We start from the raw sequence: 25,029 nt of genomic DNA, 5'->3' as shown, positions 1-25,029 counted from the left end.
AACATCTTTGGGAGATGATCACCCAAGGAACATTCAGGCAAAGTTTCATCAACCTCAACCACACGGTTTTAGAGATGTCATTTGAAGGAAAATGTGAACTGACAGATGGACAGAGAGCAATCACAAAAGCTCACCCTGAGCACTTTGTGCTTAGCTAGGTGAGCTAAAAATATTGGAGTGCAAAAAGAGAGAAAAGTTAAAATTTTGATCGGAAATCTAAATACCACCTGCCAGCAAAATATGACTTCAATGTATTGTATGATTATGTAGGGTGGTCAGTTAATCATTTTTAATGCATGACACATAAATTTCTTTTATATATGTGTTACAAATGAGCAAAATACGATGAGTGGGACTAAGAGCCGATTGAATTAAAAAATTCATGTCAGACCAACAGAGTTTTCAAAATTTCCAAAGCCCTGCAAGTGATGATTTTCTGTCATATTAACATACATATACAAGGATATTTCATGTCGTATATTGATATCCTTTTGTCAATTAAAAATTTTAATGATAATTCTTTCCTTATGCTAAATTTTGTGATATTGCTTGGTGCCAGTCCATTAGGACAAGGGCGCAAACATATATCCAGGGATTCTTAGCAACTGCTTGAACAGGAAGCAATCATCTGTAACTTTAGCATTACTCAAGAATAAATGGTGGGGAAAGGGTACTATATTTTGATTTCAAATGGGCGGTTTCAGTCTTATCAAGACCTTCTTCAGCAGAATAAAATGTGTAAAAACTAAATCAAATTAATATTTCATTTCATGTTAGACTTGTTTAATCATGCATCAGGAAGCCATTAGGTATTTACGTTCCTATAAAAGGTGTATTACATGTAGCCCATGATCTACTTGAAACACATGTTACAATATTCTTGATAACACAATAACAGCAGTTTTATGCATTAAAAGTATAGACTAGACTTCTGTATAATTCTACTGTAAGTCTAAATGTGAAGAGTCGTAATGTTAACCTACTTTAGAGTCTGATCATGTTAACCTACTGTAAGTCTTAATGTAGAGAGTCTTATCATGTTAACCTACTGTAAGTCTAAATGCAGAGAGTCTGATCATGTTAACCTACTGTAAGTCTAAATGCAGAGAGTCTGATCATGTTAACCTACTGTAAGTCTAAATGTAGAGTCTGATCATGTTAACCTACTGTAAGTCTAAATGTGAAGAGTCTGATCATGTTAACCTACTTTAGAGTCTGATCATGTTAACCTACTGTAAGTCTAAATGTAGAGTCTGATCATGTTAACCTACTTTAGAGTCTGATCATGTTAACCTACTGTAAGTCTAAATGTAGAGTCTGATCATGTTAACCTACTGTAAGTCTAAATGTAGAGTCTGATCATGTTAACCTACTGTAAGTCTAAATGTGAAGAGTCTGATCATGTTAACCTACTTTAGAGTCTGATCATGTTAACCTAATGTAAGTCTAAATGTAGAGTCTGATCATGTTAACCTACTGTAAGTCTAAATGCAGAGTCTGATCATGTTAACCTACTGTAAGTCTAAATGTAGAGAGTCTGATCATGTTAACCTACTGTAAGTCTAAATGCAGAGTGTCTGATCATGTTAACCTACTGTAAGTCTAAATGCAGAGTCTGATCATGTTAACCTACTGTAAGTCTAAATGCAGAGTCTGATCATGTTAACCTACCGTAAGTCTAAATGCAGTGTCTGATTATGTTAATCTACTGTAAGTCTAAATGCAGAGAGTCTGATCATGTTAACCTAATGTAAGTCTAAATGTAGAGTCTGATCATGTTAACCTACTGTAAGTCTAAATGCAGAGAGTCTGATCATGTTAACCTACTGTAAGTCTAAATGTAGAGAGTCTGATCATGTTAACCTACTGTAAGTCTAAATGCAGAGTGTCTGATAATGTTAACCTACTGTAAGTCTAAATGCAGAGAGTCTGATCGTGTTAACCTAATGTAAGTCTAAATGTAGAGAGTCTGATCATGTTAACCTACTGCAAGTCTTAGATTGCAGTGTCTGATCATGTTAACCTACTGTAAGTCTAAATGTAAATAGTCTAGTGATCATGTTAACTTTCTGTAAATCTAAATATAGAGTTTAATCCAAGTGTAAGGGGAAACAGGAAATAGTCTATAAAAGACACAAGACCTTTACCAAGGTCGCACTCATTTCCTGTCTCATACTTTAATGTAAACCAGTATGAAAGTCAAGCAAATTCAGTGAATTTGTATAGAGTTTTATGAAGATCCAACAACAGACTAATAATTTTGTTTTGTGGAAATTTATGAATAATAGAACAATTAAAGGGCAGTAACTCTAAAGTTACTGAAGAGATCCTGATAAAAGATGTTCATGCATCACCACTATATAAGTGATCTATATTTGTGCTGAATCTAATAAAGATCCATCAATGGATTACTTTGTTCTGTGATAATTTATGGATAGTAAAATAATTTAAGGGCGGTAACTCTCAGTTAATGAAGTGATCCTGACATATACATGCATCATCACTCTTAAAGTGATCTTCATTTGTGTAAAGTTTCATGATGATCCGTCAAAAAGTTACTTAGATATAGTCAAAAATCCCTCTTTTTTTTCAAAACAAGGGGATAAACTCTGCTCTTATTTGGTCAATGGGGATAATACTTTTAGAGAAGGTCATGTGTTAATTAATCATTATGTGGGTTTGGTCATTCTAGTTAAAATACTTTTAGAATTACAAGCATTATCATTTTTTTAGCCAAATCAAGGGGAAAAACTGTGTATTTACTGTGACAAAGGGATAATATAATTTCTCAGCAAAGGTCAGGTGCTAATTAACAATTACGTGAGGGTTAGTGATTACACCTTAAATACTTTTTGAATTATATGTGCTAGAGGTTTGGTGACTTTAGCTTATTAAATACTTTTTTAATTATAAACATTTTAATTTTTTTCATTCTATCAAGGGAAAAAAACTGTGCTTTTACTGTGTCAAGGGGGATAATACTACATGTGAGCAAAGGTCATGTGCTTATTAAAAATTTTGTGAGGTTTGGTGATTCTAGCTTAATTAAGTACTTAAATTATAAAATTATAAGCATTTTCAATTTTGGATGGATGGACAGACGCACTAACTGTTGTATATATCTCAATTTAATACTTTTAATTTCCCCCATCAAATATTCAGGTTTTCACTGCATGCATATTGTTCCTCAATCTTCTGTCATTTATTTTGGAATTTATTTGCCAACACTGTAAAATCAATACAAAGAACGGCATAGCAGTTAATTCAATCAGAGCACAAGTATTTTCCCATTCCCTGGGCTGTCCCCATATTGCTAATATCTTATTACAAAATCAACAGGCAGCAGTTTAACCCAAGTTTGACCTAGTAGTCACATACTGACCAGTGGCCTAAAACAGGGTCAGTGTCCTGAGAGTTGTGGTCACTCACACTGCAGTCACTACTGGTCATTACACTTTTGCAGATTAGATTCAGAAATGGCTGCAAGGGAAATAACTTTTGTTACGTAATGAGATTGAGGTAATGGTGTAACAGATATGGTGTATGAAAAGAAGGGTGAGACTAAGATGAATAAGCCTAACAGAGGTCGGAGAAAGCCAACTTGCTTTCACTGGCTGAAGGTGCGGATGGAAAAATCTGGCGCAAGGGTAACTGTTAACAGCTGAACTACCTTAAAAACAGTTCCTACTTTTTTTACATAATGACATACCTTAATACACCTGTGACTGAAGGAATAAAATAAAACAAATGACTTTCCCTACAGGCATATCTAAATGAAAAGCTGGTGTGAAAATTTTACCTACATGAACAGAAATGATGTTATGTCATTTCTATAAGGGCACCAAACCTTTACTTATAGACATAAGGACAAATATTCTGACAGTCAACATGTGGCCTCTTGACTGTTATCAAAGCAAATTTCCATTATTTCAACAAGAAACCTTTTTTTACCACACATGACTCAGTATTGACCTTGTCTGGGATTTTGTTGTGGCAAACTTTTAATCAAGTTTCATTAAGACTTAGCCAAAATTATGATCAGTGCAATAACAAGAGTTTATCTCAGGCACTTTGTGCACTGGGTATCTAGCAGTATACATGTTCCAGCGGGTTAGCAGAAACAAGTCCATCTAAGTATTTAAAAACAAAACATTTTGTCCCCTGAATCCTTGAAGATTTGTTAAAATGCGCGAGCACCATGTTTATGTTTTACAATTTACAATATAAAAGCTTTATAAATGCATTTCCTTCTGCAACTAAATGTTTCATTATTTTTTCTATTTCTGACTGTATGGATATTCAAGAATAAAATATCACACACCAAACCAATACATATTCAATAATTGACAGAAACAAGACAGACTGAAAAATACCTTCTTGCTGTAGCAACCCAAAACAAAAAGTATTGATGGATACATACATAGCCTGTATAAAAAAAATTTCCCATTTGATCTTCAAGCAAATCCAAGAGACCAGTCCAACCAACCACTATATAGATATTACAAACTGCCCTATGTTAGTAGTTACAGCGAAAATTACCGGCATTGGTATAAAGTTCCGCTAACAATCCTGTTAGGCTGACCAGGGAAAGAAACTATTTTCATGGAAACAGATATTTCCTGTATTAAAAAGTAACTGTTGCTAAGGACGACAGGAAAGTAATCACTTTTCTCACACAATGTCTACAAGCTGTGAATATTACATGTTTTTGCACTGTAGGCAAGTTTCTATAGAGCATTTCCTCCACAACTAGATGCTGAAGTTTGTCTCTTCATGTAATGAAATAGAATGTGGAAGTAAATGTTCACTAATTATAGAGCAATACATACTGGAAATTAAAAAATGTAGAATTAATGTACAACACACACTGTCCTAAGACAGCAAGCTCAGCTACCAGATAACATCTATGTTGAACAAGGGCCATAATTTCACAAATTTAAATTTTTCATGGCATCTAAACAACTTGCATGCAAAACCTCTACTAAATTAACTAAAAGAAGACCATAATTTGAATTAAATTCACCAAGAGTTATCTTACTTAGTTATTTCAGTCGTCTCATGACCGAGAAGCAATGTGTGAAGTTCCGACCCAAGACGTATACCAGTTGTTGTTACTGTGATACAGCTTGATGATTAGTTTCAGGGAAACAAGAGCTGTCCGTAAGACAGCCAAGCTCGACTATTCGAAATATTGTCCCAAAAGCAGGAAAATATTACCCAAAATGTTAAATATCAAAAGAGTTTTAAGTTCAAAAGGGGACATAATTTGACCAAAATGCATATCAGAGTTATGGGACTTGCTGCTATCAACTAGTTTTATAACCCCGAAGACACATGTGAAGTTTCAATTCAATATCTGCATTAGTTTTGGAGATAGTAACTTGCATGTAAAATCTTAACCAGAATTTTCTAAGTCCAAAAGGGGGCATAATTTGCCCAAAATACATGTCAGAGTTATGGGACTTGACACAGTGAGGTTGGTTATTGACCTAGAAAAAGAAAAAATAAGTTTCAAATCTATATGCCTTTTAGTAATAGCTGTATGTACTTGCACGCAAAACTTTAACCAGAATTTTCTAAGTCGAAAAGGGGGCATAATTTGGCCAAAATGAAGGTCAGAGTTACGGGACTTGCTGTCATCAACTAGTTTTATAACCCCAAAGACACATGTGAAGTTTCAATTCAATATCTGCATTAGTTTTGGAGATAGTAACTTGCATGTAAAACCTTAACCAGAAGTTTCTAAGTCTAAAAGGGGGCATAATTTGCTCAAAATGCATGTCAGAGTTATGGGACTTGGCACAGTGAGGTTGGTTATTGACCTAGAAAAAGAAAAAATAAGTTTCTAATCTATATGCCTTTTAGTAATAGCTGTATGTACTTGCACGCAAAACTTTAACCAGAATTTTCTAAGTCCAAAAGGGGTCATAATTTGGCCAAAATGAAGGTAAGAGTTATGGGACTTGCTGCTATCAACTAGTTTTATAACCCCGAAGACACATGTGAAGTTTCAATTCAATATCTGCATTAGTTTTGGAGATAGTAACTTGCATGTAAAACTTTAACTTTAACCAGAATTTTCTAAGTCGAAAAGCGGGCATAATTTGCTCAAAATACATGTCAGAGTTATGGAACTTGACCCAGTGAGGTTGGTAATTGATCTAGAAAAAGAATAAATAAGTTTCAAAGCTATATGCCTTTAAATGATAGCTGTATGTACTTGCATGCAAAAACTTAACCAAGGTGTGACGCCGACGCCAGGGTGAGTAGAATAGCTTGACTATTCCTCGAATAGTCGAGCTAAAAAACAGGCCATAGTATTAATTAATTCAACCAAGAATTACCTAACTTGGTTATTTTCAGTAAGTCTGATGCCTGTGAAGGGTTTACATAATTAGAGCTGCACAGAAACTTTAATTGAAACAGGGCTATCATCTGAATATTCAATCAAGAGTTATCTAACATGGTTATGTTGGTAGGTCTGATGAATTAGAAGCATTCTTCGATTGCTGAGAGACAGACTGGAAGTTAGTTGCAGGTAAAACTTTAACCAAATTTTGTTTTGATGACTACGAGGCCTTGTGTATATACATGCAAAAATTATCGTTACTGTCAGATATATGATCTTGCACAAAAAACTTGAAAAACTTGAACCAATGTGTCAAGCAGACACCCCACCTAATAACACTCCTAATAACACTGGAGCCATATAAAGGTCTGTAATGAAAACAATCCATATCCAAGTAACTTTGACCTATTTGCAGAATTTTCTAAAAAAAGTCACAAATTATCATCGAGATATATCTCTGACCTTATAACCATCAAAAGCTGACATTTTTGTCACTAAGTAATAATAAGCATTTTAGCACTACAGTGCAAACATACAATGACAACATTACAGTTTTGTCAGAAGACACATCATGATAACATATTACTTTGAGCTTTTGATATTCACTTCTGTTTCTGTTTTTCTGTTAATGACGCAAACATCATTCTCATGTGTGTTGCACTATCAGAGGTGGTATACATACACTAGATGGTGATATTTTTTGTGTACAGTCTAACCTGTACTAACGGTCACCTCCAATCAGCGGTCACCTCCGTTCAACAGTCATTTTATGACGCCCTTGACGGATTTTCCTCTCTTTCATCACTTTATTTAGTGATCACCTTCCATCCAAGGTCAATGGCCACCGGTACTGCCTCCTGACCACCTTATTTGACCCTTTCAGTGGCCATGTTTCTTCCAAAACCAATTTTTAGGCAAGAATTGCCGAAGATACCCGATTTTTGAGAAATGCAAATGTTGCGTGACTTCATCACAATTTCTGACCAATGAAAAGTTTGTTGACGCCTACAAAAACATGCCCACTTTGCGGTTAGTGAAGAAGTTAATTACTTATTACAAAATGACATGAGCTTCTCAAATGAAACTGATTACAAAAGGTGTGATTGTCTTTTTGTGAACATATGGCCAGTAATTATTGGCAATTAGCGTGCCACCTCGTGTCAATTTTGCTGTTCACAGTTTGATCTGTTTAAAATAATACTCGATCTTTAAATTAGTACCAATTTGAAAGGCGAAAACTTTTGAAAGAAAAATTTTTGTTGTTTACTATAACACACGCCGGACTTGTTGACTGCTAAGAAAACCATTAGATCTAGTATTGCGAAGGCAAATGCACGCCAATGTATTTGGTAAAATGATAAATAACAGTTATGATTGAACACTGGTCGGAAGTCTGAAATATATATATACTGGCTGCCCCTCCAATCAGCGGTCACCTGGCTTAAGCAGCCAAATTGTCTGTTTCCCCTGGCTGGCTGCTTAAGACAGGTTAGACTTATATTTCATATCAATATGATGATGAATAATTGCATCACGGAAACAGTGACATTAATTCTATATGAACCTTCATTTACCACTGCATGAAACCTGTGGAGGAAAGGAGTATACAGTACCAGGACTGGTGTAGTTGTAATATGGTTGGCATTTACTCGAAATATCCAGACAAGAAAGTCCAAAAATATGCTTGTGTCCAAAAGCTCTGACTTTTCTCCTGCAAACAAAACAGAACAGTGTAACTTTCAGGCTAGCAGTGGCCAGCCACCATCTTGCCATCCACATTATATAATGGCACAACCAATATCAGTTACATATTTGCATCCAGAGTAGACATGGAAAAAAAAATAATTGGTGCAAGAATTACTGGGCATTACAGTACATACCTTATGTGATGGAGAGTCTTTTATTCAACCTCTTTCAGCATGTAATTATTCTGAAAAAGAGAATGAAACAATTTAAAACTTGTAACACAGGGTTGTCAAAATGTATAAGATGAACAGATTAGAAATGAAATTCAACAGATCAGCCGGGGGTCAAGGGGGCCTGGGCGGCCTCCTTGTAGGTCCAGGGCAAAGCCCTGGTGGGGGGACCAGCGGGGCAAAGCCCCCTGGAAGCTCCTGCATTTTAGAGATTTTGACAACACATTTTTGCATTACAAAATACCTTTCTTTTTTCTTTCTATGATTGGTAGCTTTAAACTGACAAATGCAAAACTGTGGCTATTTTCCAATTTCTGAGGCTAACAATTCCCATTTTTCACTCAGAAAGTTTAATAGATGTTAAATAGTTGGAAAAGTAAAGAAAACCTCTAGAAATTGCCATTTAATTTGCCAAATTTCTGTTTAAAAAGCCGTTTTCGTATCCAAACCTGTGTTGTTTTCGGATCGAACATTTTTCGGGTAGGTGGAACCTGTACCTTATTCCGTATAAGTTTGGTTTATCATAAAATTATATGAAGTTTCCATCCTCTTTAAATGAAAAAAAATACATTTTTAGAAAGTTCTTCTGTCAGCCAGTGGATAATACCTCAGATGCAACACTTTGATCTAAGTTCACAAAATTTCAATCTGGAGACCAATCTGGCATCAAAATGCAACTTAAGTCATCAATTTCAAAAAAGTAAGCCCAACCAAGCACATGTCAAAATTTTGAGACCAGTACTGAACATGAAGTAGAACTGCAGAAACTTCAAGCTTTGTATTTGTATGGTCACTGTGAATTTGACCTACTGATCCAGTGCATATTGTGAATTTGACCTTCTGATCCAGTGTATATTGTGAATTTGACCTTCTGATCCAGTGTATATTGTGAATTTGACCTTTGATCTAGTGTAAATTGTGAATTTGACCTACTGATCCAGTGTACATTGTGAATTTGACCTACTGATCCAGTGCATATTGTGAATCTGACCTTCTGATCCAGTGCATATTGTGAATTTGACCTACTGATCCAGTGCATATTGTGAATTTGACCTACTGATCCAGTGTATATTGTGAATTTGACCTACTGATCCAGTGTATATTGTGAATCTGACCTACTGATCCAGTGTATATTGTGAATTTGACCTTTGATCTAGTGTATATTGTGAATTTGACCTACTGATCCAGTGTACATTGTGAATTTGACCTACTGATATAGTGCATATTGTGACTTTGACCTACTGATCCAGTGTAAATTGTGAATTTGACCTACTGATCCAGTGTACATTGTGAATTTGACCTACTGATCCAGTGTACATGTGAATTTGACCTTCTTATCCAGTGTATATTGTGAATTTGACCTTCTGATCCAGTGTACATTGTGAATTTGACCTTCTGATCCAGTGTATATTGTGAATTTGACCTTCTGGTCCACTGTATATTGTGAATTTAATCTACTGATCTAGTGCATATTGTGACTTTGACCTTCTGATCCAGTGTATACTGTGAATTTAACCTTCTGATCCAGTGTATATTGTGAATTTGATCTACTGATCTAGTGCATATTGTGAATTTGACCTGATCCAGTGTACATTGTGAATTTGACCTACTGATCCAGTGCACATTGTGAATTTGACCTACTGATCAAGTGTATTATGTGAATTTGACCTACTAATCCAGTGTACTGGTAAATTATTTATTGCCTAAGATGTGGTGCACAGACATTAAGGTACTTCAGCACATTTAAAACGGCACAAAGTCATTTACTGTGAAAATCCCTAACATAAAATTAATACAGAATAAAATCCAGATGCAGCATATGGGAAATGCAAGTCAAATCACAAATAAATGGCAACATCTGTATAAACTGATAAAACTGAAAATGTTTTATAAAAACAAGAGGGACTTGATGGCCCTAGATTGCTCAACTGAGTTTCGGAGCTTAAACAGGCTAGAGAATGTGCAAGAGGACCATAATATACTCCAGGTGTTTAAAGTTTTCAGAGGTAGTAGTTGATTACATGAATTAATGTGACAGATCAGTTCAAGCACTATATGCTTCTTTGGTGTTTGAAACTGGGTAAAAAAAATACACACAGACCATTGGAGCAGGCTAAAGATGTTGTGAAATGTCGTTTATGATGATTATCAACATCCAACAGTTCGCAAGAGGAGGTTGTTTAAAGGTATTTCTACATTTAGTTCTAGTGGTCCTTAAAAGGGGGCTGGGGGCCTCCATTTGAACAAGTTTGGAAGAGGACATTACAATGACGCTACAGACCAAGTTTGGTGGAGATCCATCAAGCAGTTCACATGGCTTGAATTTAACTTTTTTTGTTCTCGCAAATTTAAAACAAAGTAAAACAAATTGTAACTTGCAAAGTCTAAACTTTATTTGCAATCTTAGTAGAACCATGCAGGACTCGAATATGCAAATGTGATATGTAAAATTTGGCTTGAAATTTTCTGAAACTATATTTAAGTCGAACTTCTACAGTGGTAAACATGCTGAAGTTTGATCTGGCAAATTTTTCACACAGCTGGAGCAAAATATTTTGCTTTCATTCCCGACATCTTCCACATTTTTCTTCCAATTTTTAAGGTCTCCAAATGCCTACTTATTTGTAGGTAAACATATAATTTGCATCAGGAATTTTCTTATTAACTTCATTTAAATTTTGCTGGCCGGAAAAAAAAACATTCTGAAGACATTTTGTCGATAATTTATTGCACTGTGTACAGTAACATGTAGAATAAATATTGGCAGTTTGGCATGTGATAAAAATCAGTTAAAGAGTCTACTGAGCATGCGCACTATGTATCATCAATGTGAAAAGTGAAAAACGTCATCAATAAATGCATATTAACTACTTACAGCAAACTGAAATCGTATGTTGAAGAAAAGAAAACCACCATCATTTCCATTTTATTTTGTGCACTCACAAAAATTTGCGAGCTTTGGGAAAATCAACTCAAGGTTTTCATTTTACGAGTATGCCAGTGCTAAATTCAAGCCATGGTTTTGAAAAAGTTGTTTAAAGGTATTTTCTATTTTTAGCTCTAGTGGCTGCTAGAAGGGGCCAAGTGCCCCCATTTGAATAAACTTAAGAGAAGACCTTTTTATGATGCTACTGACAAAGTTTGATGAAGACCCATAGTGCAGTTCAAGAGAAAAAGCCGTTTAAAGTTGTTCCTATTTTTAGCCCTAGTGGCCCCTAAAAGGAGCCAAGTGCCACCATTTGAACAAAACTGGGAGAGAACAATGATGCTACAGACCAAGTTTGATAAAGGTCCGTTGGCCAAAAAAGTCCTCTCAAAATGTTGAAACTTGCTTCTGTGCAAAATGACCCTTTCTGTAAACTTTAAATTTAATACTAAAAACTAAACTACAACTTATATGAAAACCTGTGTTTCGAAAAAAGCCATTCCAAAACAAACATTTAGTTCACTAGTTTTTCTCACAAGCTACATATTTATATTACATTTTGTGAAAGAATATTGTACACAATTACTACTGCAACTCGATGGGAGCTTCTTAAAATCATTAAATACTTAAAACTTTTTAATCTAGGATGGAAAAAATACTTTTTAATCTAGATGGCTAAAATACTTCTTAATCTAGGACGGCCATCACTGAAATACAAGTATATCCCACCTAAATATTTAGCAGTTTCAGTGTCCATCATAATGTTAATGTGCATAACTACCTGCATGACTGGTCATCTCTCAACTGTGTAATGACCTCAAGGGTTGAAGCGGACTTAGTCAGCCATCAAACAGGTAACACTTGGACAAAAATTACCATAACTTGAAAACATTCAACCCACTGAGGCAATCTGCTGACCTTTTCCTGGTGACCTCAGTCTGAAGGGGTCACCCCGGCAATTTTCTATGAAATTCTCATATAAATTAAAATACATGTCAGTTACCTTTGTAGTCATGGCAACCTGCTTAAGAAACAGATCATAGTTTCTACTATAAAGAATATAAAACAGCTGAGGTATCTGTTTATTAATAATAATGTACTGATGTGCCAAGAAAAAAGTGATAAGAAAAAGCCATATTGATCAATAGAGGAAAGCAGTGTTGCAATGCTCTGTCAGACTCTATAACTTAAGCCGATTTCCATTTAATATAACCTGACCTTTGTTATAGTGACTTGTGGTATAAACTTACTATAACTGGGAGTTAAAAATTATCATTCCGTACAAAATTTTGTATTACTTTGATATTTCAGTAGATGCATTTTTTATATATTACATTGCTTTACGTAAGTATATATTAAAATGTAAATTCATGATATCATATAGATATGGATAGCTTTTAAGGGACACGCCTCCAGATTTATGTAAATTTTCTTTTTTAAAAAAACTTAAAAGTACTTTGATCTGTTGGAAATTAAAAACATAAAGTAAAAACATACTGACTGCTGATTCAGAAGTTTTTCAGCTGTTTTTACTAATAAAATGTTAAACTTTCAAGTACACTACAAAGCTCTGTCAAGCAGTACAATAAAGTAATTTGACTGAGCTTAAACTGCTTTATAACATCAAACTTATAAAATATCAGTGTTTGTAGTACTTTTTATGATTTTGATATTTCAGTATAATACGTAAATATTTGCTTTAAAATTCTGGAATTGTGATGTTCACACGAAGGCACGTTACTTTTACTAGCAATAATAAAATACTATGACTTCAAGGGTAGACTCTATTTTTTTCTGGTAATCTGAAGGACCACTATCTTTTAAAGTCTGTGGTCCCCACAACATATGTTATTTCAACAAAATCTGAATGTGACAAATGTAGGTATTTCAATTACTTTTTGAAATGAGTTTGTTTTTACTGTGTCCTTCCTGATATTTAGTGCATATTTTGAACTTAGAGAGATTGTTTTACCGAAATGTTCAGCACTTGAACTATCAACTAGTATCAAGTCATCATATGCATCTTACTTAAATTAGTATTGAGAACTGCTAAGATTTTTGGTTGTCTGAGGGCCCTGTCAGCTTTCAGGATTTACTGGTCCACCTGAAAATCTACTGTCAAGGGACCACAGTTAAGTGTTGATCCCTAGACTTCATCCACTATACGATGTTAGCCATTCAAACAGCTTCGTTCAAAAACATGAAAAATATTAAGTTCAAGGCTATTTTTCTACCAAAAATTAGTAAGCCACAGTCAAATGGAACACGAAAGTGGTTACAATAAGCTTGAAGCTTTCATCACAATCAAGCTAAAACAAATTAGCATAAACTAAATGGAACCAGAACCTGAACTTTTATTATATAAATTAAAGGTTGTGTCTCTGCTACAGATTATTTGAATTGAACCAAAGCAGAACATCATGCCAAATAATCTGCTTGCAACCTCATACTATCTGCATCCATCTTTCAACAGATCGTATTTATTTTGTTATCATTTCTTGCCTCTATTGTTCTTTAGGGGATCCGGACATTTGCCCCCCAGGACATTTGCCCCCCAATAAAAAAGTGGACTGCTGGACATTTGCCCCCCAGTTGAAATGGTAGATAGGACATTTGCCCCCCAGTGCTTATTTCTGAAACGGACATTTGCCCCCCAATATTTTTGCCCCCTAGTGATTTTTTAGGAACTTGATAGAAGATAATTATCATATTGTAGATAACAATGTCTTTGTTTCTTACATCTTTCTAGTAGATAATTGCCAAATTAACAAGTTTTGAGTGTTAAAAACATTGCACAAACTAAAATATTATAACATTGTTATGAGCACTTTTATAACTCAATAATAGGCTATTATTTACCTTAACACCTGAATGTAATTAACATATTCATCAAATTTCTATCAATAAAATAGTTTTTTTTTTTACTGAAAATTGCCTTTTAGAGTAATTTTGATAATAAAACAACATAAAACACAGTATATCTACTGGCACATAGGACAAAAATATTGGGGGGCAAATGTCCATTCTGAAAATAAGAAGTGGGGGGCAAATGTCCTATCTGCCATTTAAACTGGGGGGCAAATGTCCGGTAGTACATTTTTTCATTGGGGGGCAAATGTCCTGGGGGGCAAATGTCCTACAATCGTTCTTTAGTCACACAAACAATATTTTTAACCATGGATTAATTCTTGACTGCACTCACTTTCCAGCTAAAATATGTGAGTGCAAAGCTCTAAGCTTATCTGAATCACTCTGCCCAGACTGGAAATGCACTATGACTTCCCAGAAAAACTAGTACTGGTGACATATATGAACAGGTGTGGTTGTGGCCCCTGTATCAAAGAAATATCCCTATTCTGCATTGATAGACCAACTTACACCTACCTATACATCAACTACAGTCCAAGCTTCACCGGGTTTGTCCCCACCAAAAGATTAACCAAATTAACAGGAAAAGGTTAGTTTTAAACAAAGTCAAATATCCTAGCACCCACTTATGACACTGAAGGTGTGCTCCGACATGGGTGGCTGCCCAGGTCAGCACACATTATGACATAATACTGTATACGTCTGTTCTGTTTACTTTGTTTGAAAAAAAAAAAAAACAACTGAGTAAACAAATATCAATGGTTGCTAATTTTTTAAACTTGAAATACCATAGAGGCAATATTGATACAGGGAAGGTTAAAATAACATATATCCCAGGACTGGAGGCAAATAACTGCACATGGGTACTTAATATAAATCCTTCAAACAGTTAGAAAACATATAATTTACAAAAAATTTTGACCTCTACGTGAGACCTTGACCCCGGACATAACATTAAGGTGCTCTGCAAGCCATCTGGATGAGGAAAAAAGTGATACATGCTAAATTGTGAAAATCCTTCAAGAAATTTACCTGATAAAGAGTTTTAACTTGGTATGACAGATCAGAGTTGTCTGTGATAAACAGTAGGTACCAAATATTTTTGCTGAAAGATTTTCCACTCTATTTTACATCATCTGAATTGGGGAAAGGTGCACTATAGTTATCCATATTAAAATGAGACTAGTTCTTCTCCAAGAATTTATCTAATTCTCCCCGTGGTATTCTTAGGGTCACTGAAATGGTACCTCGAGGATAACAGTAACTACTATTCCAAGGCAGAATTTACATCATCTGACAGCCAATCCACAGAGATACAAGCAATGGTGTTATAAAATCAGTGTAATCAAGGTAACTCGGAGATAAAGCTGAAACAAATTTTGACTCAATCATGTGACAAAACACTTGTCAAGTTATCAGAGACTGAGAACATGGCTGCTGTTTTGCAAAGTTCAAGATATGAATAAATGTTCACTAGACACTACCGTTATATCTATCTGCCTCTCACGAATATATCATGCATTAAAGATTTATCGCCATTATTGATCCTATGTACAATCAGTATCGTTGACACTTGCACAAAAACGTGTTTTGTTTTTTTTATCTACGCAAACTTTTCGCAAATACACTCGTATTTTCAAAGATATACATCGCATGCAACATTAATTTGATTGTAAATTCCTCGTATAAACTAAAAGCGACAGTTTGCAATGAGTTAACTTCATGTAGGGCGTTTATACCTGAAACAAAACACAGGAAAAAATCCCTCTAGGTATCCAAAACACCTACCAGTCTGGACTGGGCCGCCATGTTTTTATTTTGATGAGGTATTAGCATAAAAAGTATATTTAAAACATTTTCATAACGCGCTATAACTGAAATGGAGCCATAGAAAATAAATCTTGCATTAGTTTTTAATTCATGTATCAACTTTGACAGAAATTTGTTTTCATGAAAAAATCTTCCAGAAGAAGCTGTCAATTTACTGAAACTTTGTGAATTTTAGATATGCGTATACAGGTCAAGTTATAGACGGTATCTGACGTCATTGCTAAAGGTAACTCTCATTTAATAATATTCTGAATAATCTTAAGCTCATACGAGTTATTGCCCTTTGCACAAGTAAAACTGGGCAACAAGTTAAAAAGAAAAAATAGTGTTTTAATTCATTTCAAATGTAATGTCAATTTGCTGGACAAACCTTTGATGCCATTTGTAGTTCTTCGAAACGACTTATTTGCGAAAAAGATAAAATTTGACGAAAAAAAATGAGAAAAAAATTGTTTTAATGCGAGAATGACCAGTAAACAGAATTCAACTATCTTTAAACTTCAGTACACCACTTTTATAGACATTTGTAGACTTCATTTGTTTCAGTCATGTCTGTTGACTATGATTTTACCGGTAAATTGAAAAAAATGATTGAAACTCATAAATGATTTTTATTTTTCACTTGCATACCAGTTAATTTCAGCCTGAATTTGCACTCAAATCTGTGTATCCAAACATTAAAAACTATGTAAATTCTTTAAATATACCACTTTTATAGACAGTTGTAGAATTTGAAACGTGCGTTCAAACGAGGATTGATTCGAAATGATCGCGCTAGAGAAAGGGAGAATGGTGCATCTACATTAGACTGTTCACAAACCCGGCATTCATGGAAAGACTCCGTCAATAAAATCTCAAAAGCAGTTTTGGGTTGGAATTTTACTCCCATTTTAATTGGTATAGGCAATACTTCTTACAGACCATCGAAACATATGTCCGTAAAAATCTATGCATAGCTTTAACATGTTACATTGTTATAACCTTTCCGACAATAAATAAATTTTGATTTGATTTGATTCATTTTTTAGACAGGTATATATAACCAGTTTGTCTAAGTGGCATCCCTACCGCGGATATTTTGTACAAGAAGTTCTTGTAAATATACTTTTAATAAACATAAAATCCTTTAAAAATGTAATGAAGATGATTTTTTCCATAAAGTTTAATTGTGCGATGCGCCAGATACTAGTATGTTTATTTCAAATTCTGGATTTGTTTCACGAAAACTTCATATGAGTTTTAGACTCAGCTCATAGTAAAGCAGAGAAGCAAACAGAAAGATTTTCACCAATCGTATATTGCACTTAGTCATAGTCTCTATTCTTTTTGCCCGTCTGTAAATCACTGGTAACATCTTGACCCCATACTTACTAGCCGAGCGCGCTGTCAACAGACAGCTCTTGTTTAACAATACAAGTTTTTCCTACTAAACCGATCGCTTCATGTTGACAACAGAAACTCATGGAACCAGAAACAGTGCCAGAAAGCTAGAGTTTAAGACTTCAATAAAATACTGTACTAACTTTAGGGTAGAGTATAAGGATGCAGTTATACTTCCTTGCTATTGAGCTAGCTTTTATATCGTAAAGGGCTGGAGTATTTTCAGCCTGTTAAATTTCTGTTTCAGAATGCTCTTTCTGCGTATCTTTATCAGTAACCACTAAATGAGCTATCTGTTCCTGTGTCTACTGTATCTTCAGTATGAATTCTCAAGTTTTCATATTCAGTTTGAATACCCTTATTGTCTTCAGTGTGTATTCCCAAGTTATCATCACCAGTGTGAATTCCCAAGTTGTCATCACCAGTGTGTATTCCCAAGTTGTCATCTCTAGTGCGGATTCTCGTGTTTTCATCTTCAGTGTGGATTTTCATATCATAATCATCTCCAGTATGAATTCCCATGTTGTAAATTTGACTACCATGTATTTCATCTCTTTATATTATACTGTTTTATCCATTTCTTCTACAATTACTTTATCATCTTTTACATGTATTTCTCTTTCAGAATCTTCAATTCTGCTTTCTTTCTTTCTGTCACCTTTCTTTACCTTCTCTGTTGTTTCAGGAATGTGGACGTCCCTACTTTTATATGTGTTTGGCATATATTCAACACCTGAATCATTTGACTTAGAATCACTTATGACGTTACTTCTCTTATTTCTATATATCTCTGGAAGTGTAACGTTTGGTTCAATTTTCTCACCAAATTTGTCCTTTTGTATCTTTAATTTCCCCGCTTGGGAACCATATGTAGGAGGGTAGAGTATATAAGAATGTACTTATACTTCCTTGCTATTGAGCTAGCTTTTATAGCGATGTGGTAGAGTGTCCGCCTTAGGTGTGAGAGATCCAGGGTTAAATTCCCGGTCAGGGCTGAAGTATTTTCAGCCTGTTACAGTCCTCGAATTCCAGGAGTTTGAACTTCTGTTGGTCCAAGTTCCAAGGTGTCAGTTTATATCTACTCGTGAGTTATTCACACTGGGCGCCAAATTGTAACATATGTGTTATATGATAATCTTTCTGTTTCATAGACGTTACTGGTCAGATAAGTCCATTTCCTTTTTAAAAACACACCCATATCGAATGTGTCGAAACGTCATTTATAAAATCAAACATCAGCCAGGGAGTAGCATTATGTTCTGTGATACTAGTAATGTCAATTTATATGATAAAAGTTCTGTGGTATGTTTAAAATTTTACTGGTATTGTGTATTCAGTTATTTTATCATGGACACTACCTGTTTCAAAAGGACCCTTTACAGCGTCTGAAATAAGTTGTAAAACTACAGTATAAACAATAATAAATTTTGTCTTTGATATATTTTGTTGCCATAAGTTATCAATTAATTGTAATGAAATCTGATATCAAATTTGTGTTTGAGAAATGCTATGTTGCTTGTATCATTTTATGTGACATATATTCTATCATTTCATGTGACATATATTCACTACTAAATCAAATGAAAACAGGTTTAAGAACTGTATATTTTAATGACATTTAGTAGAAAGGTAAGTAGGTACGTACGTGGGTAAGTAGGGAAGGAGGAAGACATGCCGGCAGAAACAAAATATTACAAACAACAACAACAATAACAACCTACTTTTACTTGTAGCATTCACACAAAGCCATAATGTTTGTATACATTGTAATAATATCACAGTGTAGTTGCATAATATCACTGATCATTTGAGGTTTTGAGTTGAACAAATGTAGTTCAGAAAAATCAATCAAAAATAACATTAGAAGATAAAAATTAATAACAATTGACTATTACCTGCCTTTAATGAGCTATGTTTTTATTATGACAAGCGCACTGAAATCATTTACACTTTGTCGCTCTTTGTGACACATGAGATATGTTGTTTTTTTTTAAATCTAAATAACAAAAATAAGGTAATTTTAATTTAAAATTAACCCCATAAAGCCTTTTCAGTATGCCTAAAATTCTTAAGTCAATGTACATGTATAAATTAGAAAGTCTATATCTTGATTGGGCAGTATCTTATTAATTAATAAAGCCTACCTTGATTTGTCAGCATCTTCTGTTACATATAATTTACTTGCATGTGTTTAAAAATATGACTAATATGTATTATTTACTTTTTAGATGGACTAGAAAAATAAAATATTTCATGAATTAGTCTACAACAAAGTTTGTCTAACGGGGGATGAATCATTGCAAAGAATTGTGATTACGTACACGCATACACAAAAACACATGTTTATGCATTTAGACATGCAGTTAACATGACATTTGATTTAGAAATACCAATGTTTATCCTAAATACGCGTTTTTTTTTCTATGTGTTGCTCAACGCACAAACGATCATATGAAATTTCATCGGGATTGATTATAAGACATCGGACCCGATGTATTTTTAATTCCTATTTGCTGCAGTTTGAATAGCTGCAATTTATGTTGGCGGGGATTATACGCAGACAAGAAGGGTAACATTGATGTTCAATAAACCTGCATTTGAAACACTTTAACAACGCCTACAGATATAATTATAATTATAGGGAGAGCTCAGCTCTACAGATGACGGGGTATAGTATAGGGTCCGATTCCCGGACAACGTGATATTCTCCGTGACGATTTGTTAATAGACATTGTTTGCGTCTTCCTCCGTTTCTAATTCATGTGAAAAAGTTGGCAGTTACTTGCGGAGAACATGTTAGTTTTGGTACAGAATCTAGGAACACTGGTTAGGTCAACTGCCCGCCGTTTCATAATTGACCTACTGTTGAAAAACGGCGGCAAAACCCAAACCATAGAATAGTTATATACATGTACTTGCTATTCCAACCACTTTATATATAGTACAAGAAACTTAGGAGCTACACTTGCGCATCAACGCACACCTGAACTGCTCAACACCAGACTACGAATCAGTCTGCAGCAACGCTGGTCACCGCCCTTACACAGGATGTAAAAGGTAAAGGTAAAGGTCTTATTTATTATAGTGTCGCCCCTATTGAAAGGGCCAGCCACTTTGGCTTATGAGACACCTGTATTGTGCGTACCAATTACCTCCCAACTCCTATAACTATGCCAGGCGCCAGGCGGATAGAAGCCGGTAACCATTCATTTAACTAGCTCGCGGCTCACGAACCGGCCTTTTCGGAACGGGTTCCATGACAAACATCCCCCGGACAAACGCTCCCGATGGGGCTCGGACCTTCGACGTTCCGATCCCGAGGCGAACGCCTTAACCACTGGGCCGCCGGATGTATTTTGGTCCTCGAATGATCTTCTTCAAGGACATGTTTTTGATTTGATTTAATCATATTTTATTGCTTCTGACCACCACAGCACATATACATAATGGGTAACAAAATGGGTTGGGCTACAAGTTATTACAACATTAGAAGTCAGCCCTTTCCAAGGCAAGCACCTGTTTTTAACCTTTTGATTGTGCAGTACCTTGATTTTAGAAGCACGCCTTCCTCGATAACCCATGTAAATATTGTTCAGCAGTATACACTTACTGAATGATGTGCCGGTCAACAGTTGACTGTTGACCGACAAGCCATTCAGTAAGTACTTTACTACATGACAATTTTCTCCTAAAGTTTTGATTTTTGCCCAACAACCCTGTGTTGCACTATTGACCGGTCAACATCACAAGCTTTTGACTGGCGATGTATTTAAGGAATCATGTAATACTTAAAGTAGTACTCAGTATCGAGGGTTGTACGCATCTTGTCTGTAGAGTAGCACTTCGTTTCAGTTTCGTATCTCGTATTTCTGACCAGTGCCGCCTCTCCGAACAACAAGTTGTATACATAGGTCGCGGCATAATAGACATTTACGGATTAAGTCTACGTGGACTGTGGACACCTAAGGCGATATGTTTTCAAGGGGACCGTCTCAACATAGTTTAATTATATTATGCGCGATATGAAAGTTTATAACGGCAATAGGGTTTGAGTTATTATATCATCACTATGCGGTAGGTGATATAAATTTGGATGTACCAGTTTTTAGCTCGACTTTTCGAAGAAAAAGTAGAGCTCTTGCACTCGCTCCGGCGTCGGCGTCTACACCAGGAAAAATAATCCCCATTACTCTGATTGAATTTTGATAGAATTATGCCCTTTTAACGTAGACTTTTTGGTTAAAGTTTGTGATTAAAGTCAAAATATCTCTGTTACTATCAAAGCTATTGACTTGAAACTTAAAATAGTTATTTACTATCGAAGTCTACACAAGGAAAAACAATCCCCATAACTCTGGTTTGAATTTTTACAAAATTATCCCCCTTTTTAATTAAGAATTTTCTGTTAATTTTTTGATCAAGTCAAATATCTTTGTTACTATCAAAGCTATTGAATTGAATCTTAAAATACTAATTTACTATTTAAGTCTACACGCGTAGAAATAATCCCCATAACTCTTATTTGAATTTTGTTAGAATTATGTCCCTTTTAACTTATTTAACTTAGAATTTTTAGTTAAAATTTTTGATAAAGGCAAATATCTCTGTTACTATCGAAGCTATTGACTTGAAACTTAAAATAGTTATTTACCATCAAAGGCTTCAACAGGAGAATCTATCCGCAAAACTCTGATTGAATTTTGATAGAATTATGCCCTTTTTAACTTAGAATTTTTGGTTAAATTTTTTGATAAAGTCAAATATCTCTGTTACTATCAAAGCTATTGACTTGAAACTTAAAATAGTTATTTACTATCGAAATCTACAACAAGAAAAGCAATCCTCATAACTCTGATTTGGATTTTGACAGAATTATGCCCCTTTTTAATTAAATGTACTAAATTGAACAAATATGTATGTCATTACAGAATAACTGTAGAACATTCAATCGCAGAATTGAAGTGTTACAAGAGCGTAAGCTCTGTATGGAGGCACTCACGACAGCGACTTTCAAGGATCGTACTTGTCTGTGCATCCTTTGTGTGTAGAAGAAAACATATCGGATTGATTGTATAAACTGAAAACTGTCAACAAGAAATGAATTTCATTTCATTCATGTTTATGCCATAATACAGTATAAATGGGAAGATTTTTTTATTATGATTATTTTCCTATCTTCCGTTCATTTATTAGTAAAAAAGCTGTCCATCTCTTCGTCCATCCACTACTGACAAATTAAAACAATAAAGTAATACGAATACAAAGTCTTTAACGCTAATACAGAAATACCAAGTGCTCCGCCAAGCGGGGCAATATACGCCCGAAGGATTATATCAGGGGATGGGAGCAAAATTTAAAGAACTTTACTGTTGAAGCCCAAACGAAAAAGACAACAAAGGGAAGAAATTCCAGGAAAAATTCTAAGTCCACTTAAATCATTACCAGGTACAGATATGTCAAAATACACCTTAACTTTGCAGGTACCATCCATGTTGTACCACAGAAAGTGGTATCGGTTTTTTCCCTACGACCAGTAATAAAAATGTTACAAAATAACCTATCTATAGTAACATAAAAGGGAAGTAATTCAATAAAAAATGTAAGTGAACAAAAAATGGATATGCCAAATAAAACCAAGAGCACCGCAATGCAAAGCAACATAAACACAAAACAAAGTCATGTGACCTTTGACCCCTAAGTGTGACCTTGACTTTGAAGCGAGCCATGCGCTCTGCACGTCGTCTCAATGTGGTGAATATTTGTGCCAAGTTTCTTTAAAATCCTTCAAGCAATTCAACAGTTACGCATCGCACTCGAAACAAAAGTATGTGACCTTTGACCCCTTATTGTGACCTTGACCTTGTATCTAGCCATCCAAAACATGCGCTCTGCACGTCGACTCGATGTGGTGGATATTTGTGCAATGTTTTTTTTAAAATCCCTCATACAGATCAAGAGTTACAGAGCGGACACGAAACAAAGTCATATGACCTTGACCCTAAGTGTGACCTTGACCTTAAAGCAGGCCACTGATACAGGCGCTCTGCACGTCCTCTTGATGTGGATAACATTTGTGTCAAGTTTGTTTAAAATCCTTCAAGGAGCGGAGTCGACACGAAATTGTTAACGGACAGACAGACAGATAAACACCTGTGGTATCCCAAAATACGTCCCTTCGGGCGTATAATAACAACAAAGGAATGGAGACGCAAGATATTACGTTTTCTACAGTTTTCACAATGTTTTACCTGCTGACCTACATTTGATCCCAACTGACCCAGTTTAGATTTTTTCATGCTGGACGACGACGACGATGAAATACGGATACATTGCGATCAGACTAGCTCATCTTTTCAACTTTGTCGCAGATGCGCAACTTATAATATTGAAGAACATTTCAGGAAAGTGTTATGACGCTAGATCAAATACTTTTTGCGATATGTATAACAAAACATTTCTCTGGCGAACAGACGGATAGACAGACAAATCCAAATATTATCCTGTGCAGTGACATATTAAGCCAGACCTTACCATCATTATAGGAATGTTTTCCTACCAAACATAAATTAAAATTATCATGTTGAGACGGTCCCCTTGAAAAATCTATCGTCTTAGGTGTTCACAGTCCACGTAGACTTAATCCGTAAATGTCTTATAGTCATAATGCTTATGTCAATGGCCATGTTTTAGTTTAGTCCGGCTTAGTATTCACTATCTTAATTTTCATATATCAAGTGTATTTGGATAAGTTTTACCAAAGGGATAATACGGGATCTTGACCTATGACCTCTATTTGAGTTAGTAAGGAATATGGCGACCCTGGGCTTTGGCAACTGAAGTGCGATAGCCGGCCAGTAATCAGTCCAAACATTATTCAGTAATTTGACAGTACACATTTCAGTCTCAAGGACCCTCAGAAACTATGATCATTGTTAACTTGACTAAATGGTCAAAAGCAGAACTAACTTTACCTGCTATGGTCGGAAACGAATTCAGACTCGATACCTCTATTAGACTGACCGACCAGCTGACACTGGCAATTTTATCTGCCATATCCGGAAACGCCTTTTTCGTTCAAGGCATCTATACCTTGTCCTACATACTTTAAACAGAAATACCTTTACCCGCTTTCATCGGAAGCGCGTGTTTCAGTCTCAAGACCTGTTTTCTTAACTTGCAATGAGTAGAAAACGCCGGTCAGTCTTATGGATGGCCTTGACTTATTTGTAGCCCGCCCGCTTAGCTCCAATAGGGAGAGCGCAGATCTACGGATATCGGGGTCGTGAGTTCTTCTCTGTGACGATTTGATAAAAGACATTGTGTCTGAAATTATTCGTCCTCCACCTCTGATTTATGCGGGGATGTTGGCAGTTACTTGCGGAGAACAGTTTGTACTGGTACAGAATCCAGGAACACTGGTTATAGGTTAACTGCCCGCCGTTACATAACTGAAATACTGTTGAAAAACGGCGTTAAACCCAAAACGAACACACATATTGACCTATTTGCCGAACATTTATTTTCAGTCTCAATGTCTCTGGGCTAAAGGGAAACAATGTTTGTCTGCTATTATTGCAAATGCATCTACGTCTCTGTAACATTGACCTATGGGCAAAATGAAACGTGCTTATTCATCTGGATTCAGTGTTGTTATATTTTCTGGTCCTTTTGGATCATGGAGTCCATTCAATAGATGTGTAATAGAGTTCTGCTTAAGCCGGTGCTAGGGGAGCGTGAGAGGTGTTGCACATTTCGTTACC

At 35.3% G+C, this 25,029-nt stretch overlaps 1 protein-coding gene across 2 annotated transcripts in view; it reads right to left on the bottom strand.

Moving 5' to 3' along the window:
• LOC123539859 (nuclear receptor coactivator 2-like) overlaps window positions 1-15,871 on the bottom strand; it is a 136,646-nt gene extending 120,775 nt beyond the window's left edge. Inside the window, exons 1-2 of one of the 2 annotated variants that reach the window (XM_053527167.1) lie at window positions 15,799-15,871; window positions 8,230-8,279 (exon numbers count right to left, since the gene is read on the bottom strand). The gene's annotated coding sequence lies outside the window, so the exon portion shown is untranslated. The remainder of the gene's footprint in view (window positions 1-8,229; window positions 8,280-15,798) is intronic. The other variant, XM_053527165.1, reaches the window with a different exon arrangement.
• Window positions 15,872-25,029: the final 9,158 nt, after the last annotated feature.

Source organism: Mercenaria mercenaria, chromosome 16 (genome assembly GCF_021730395.1).
Source record: "Mercenaria mercenaria strain notata chromosome 16, MADL_Memer_1, whole genome shotgun sequence".
In the NCBI taxonomy this organism is placed as follows: domain Eukaryota; kingdom Metazoa; phylum Mollusca; class Bivalvia; order Venerida; family Veneridae; genus Mercenaria; species Mercenaria mercenaria.
This window is presented reverse-complemented; position numbering and strand designations above follow the sequence as displayed.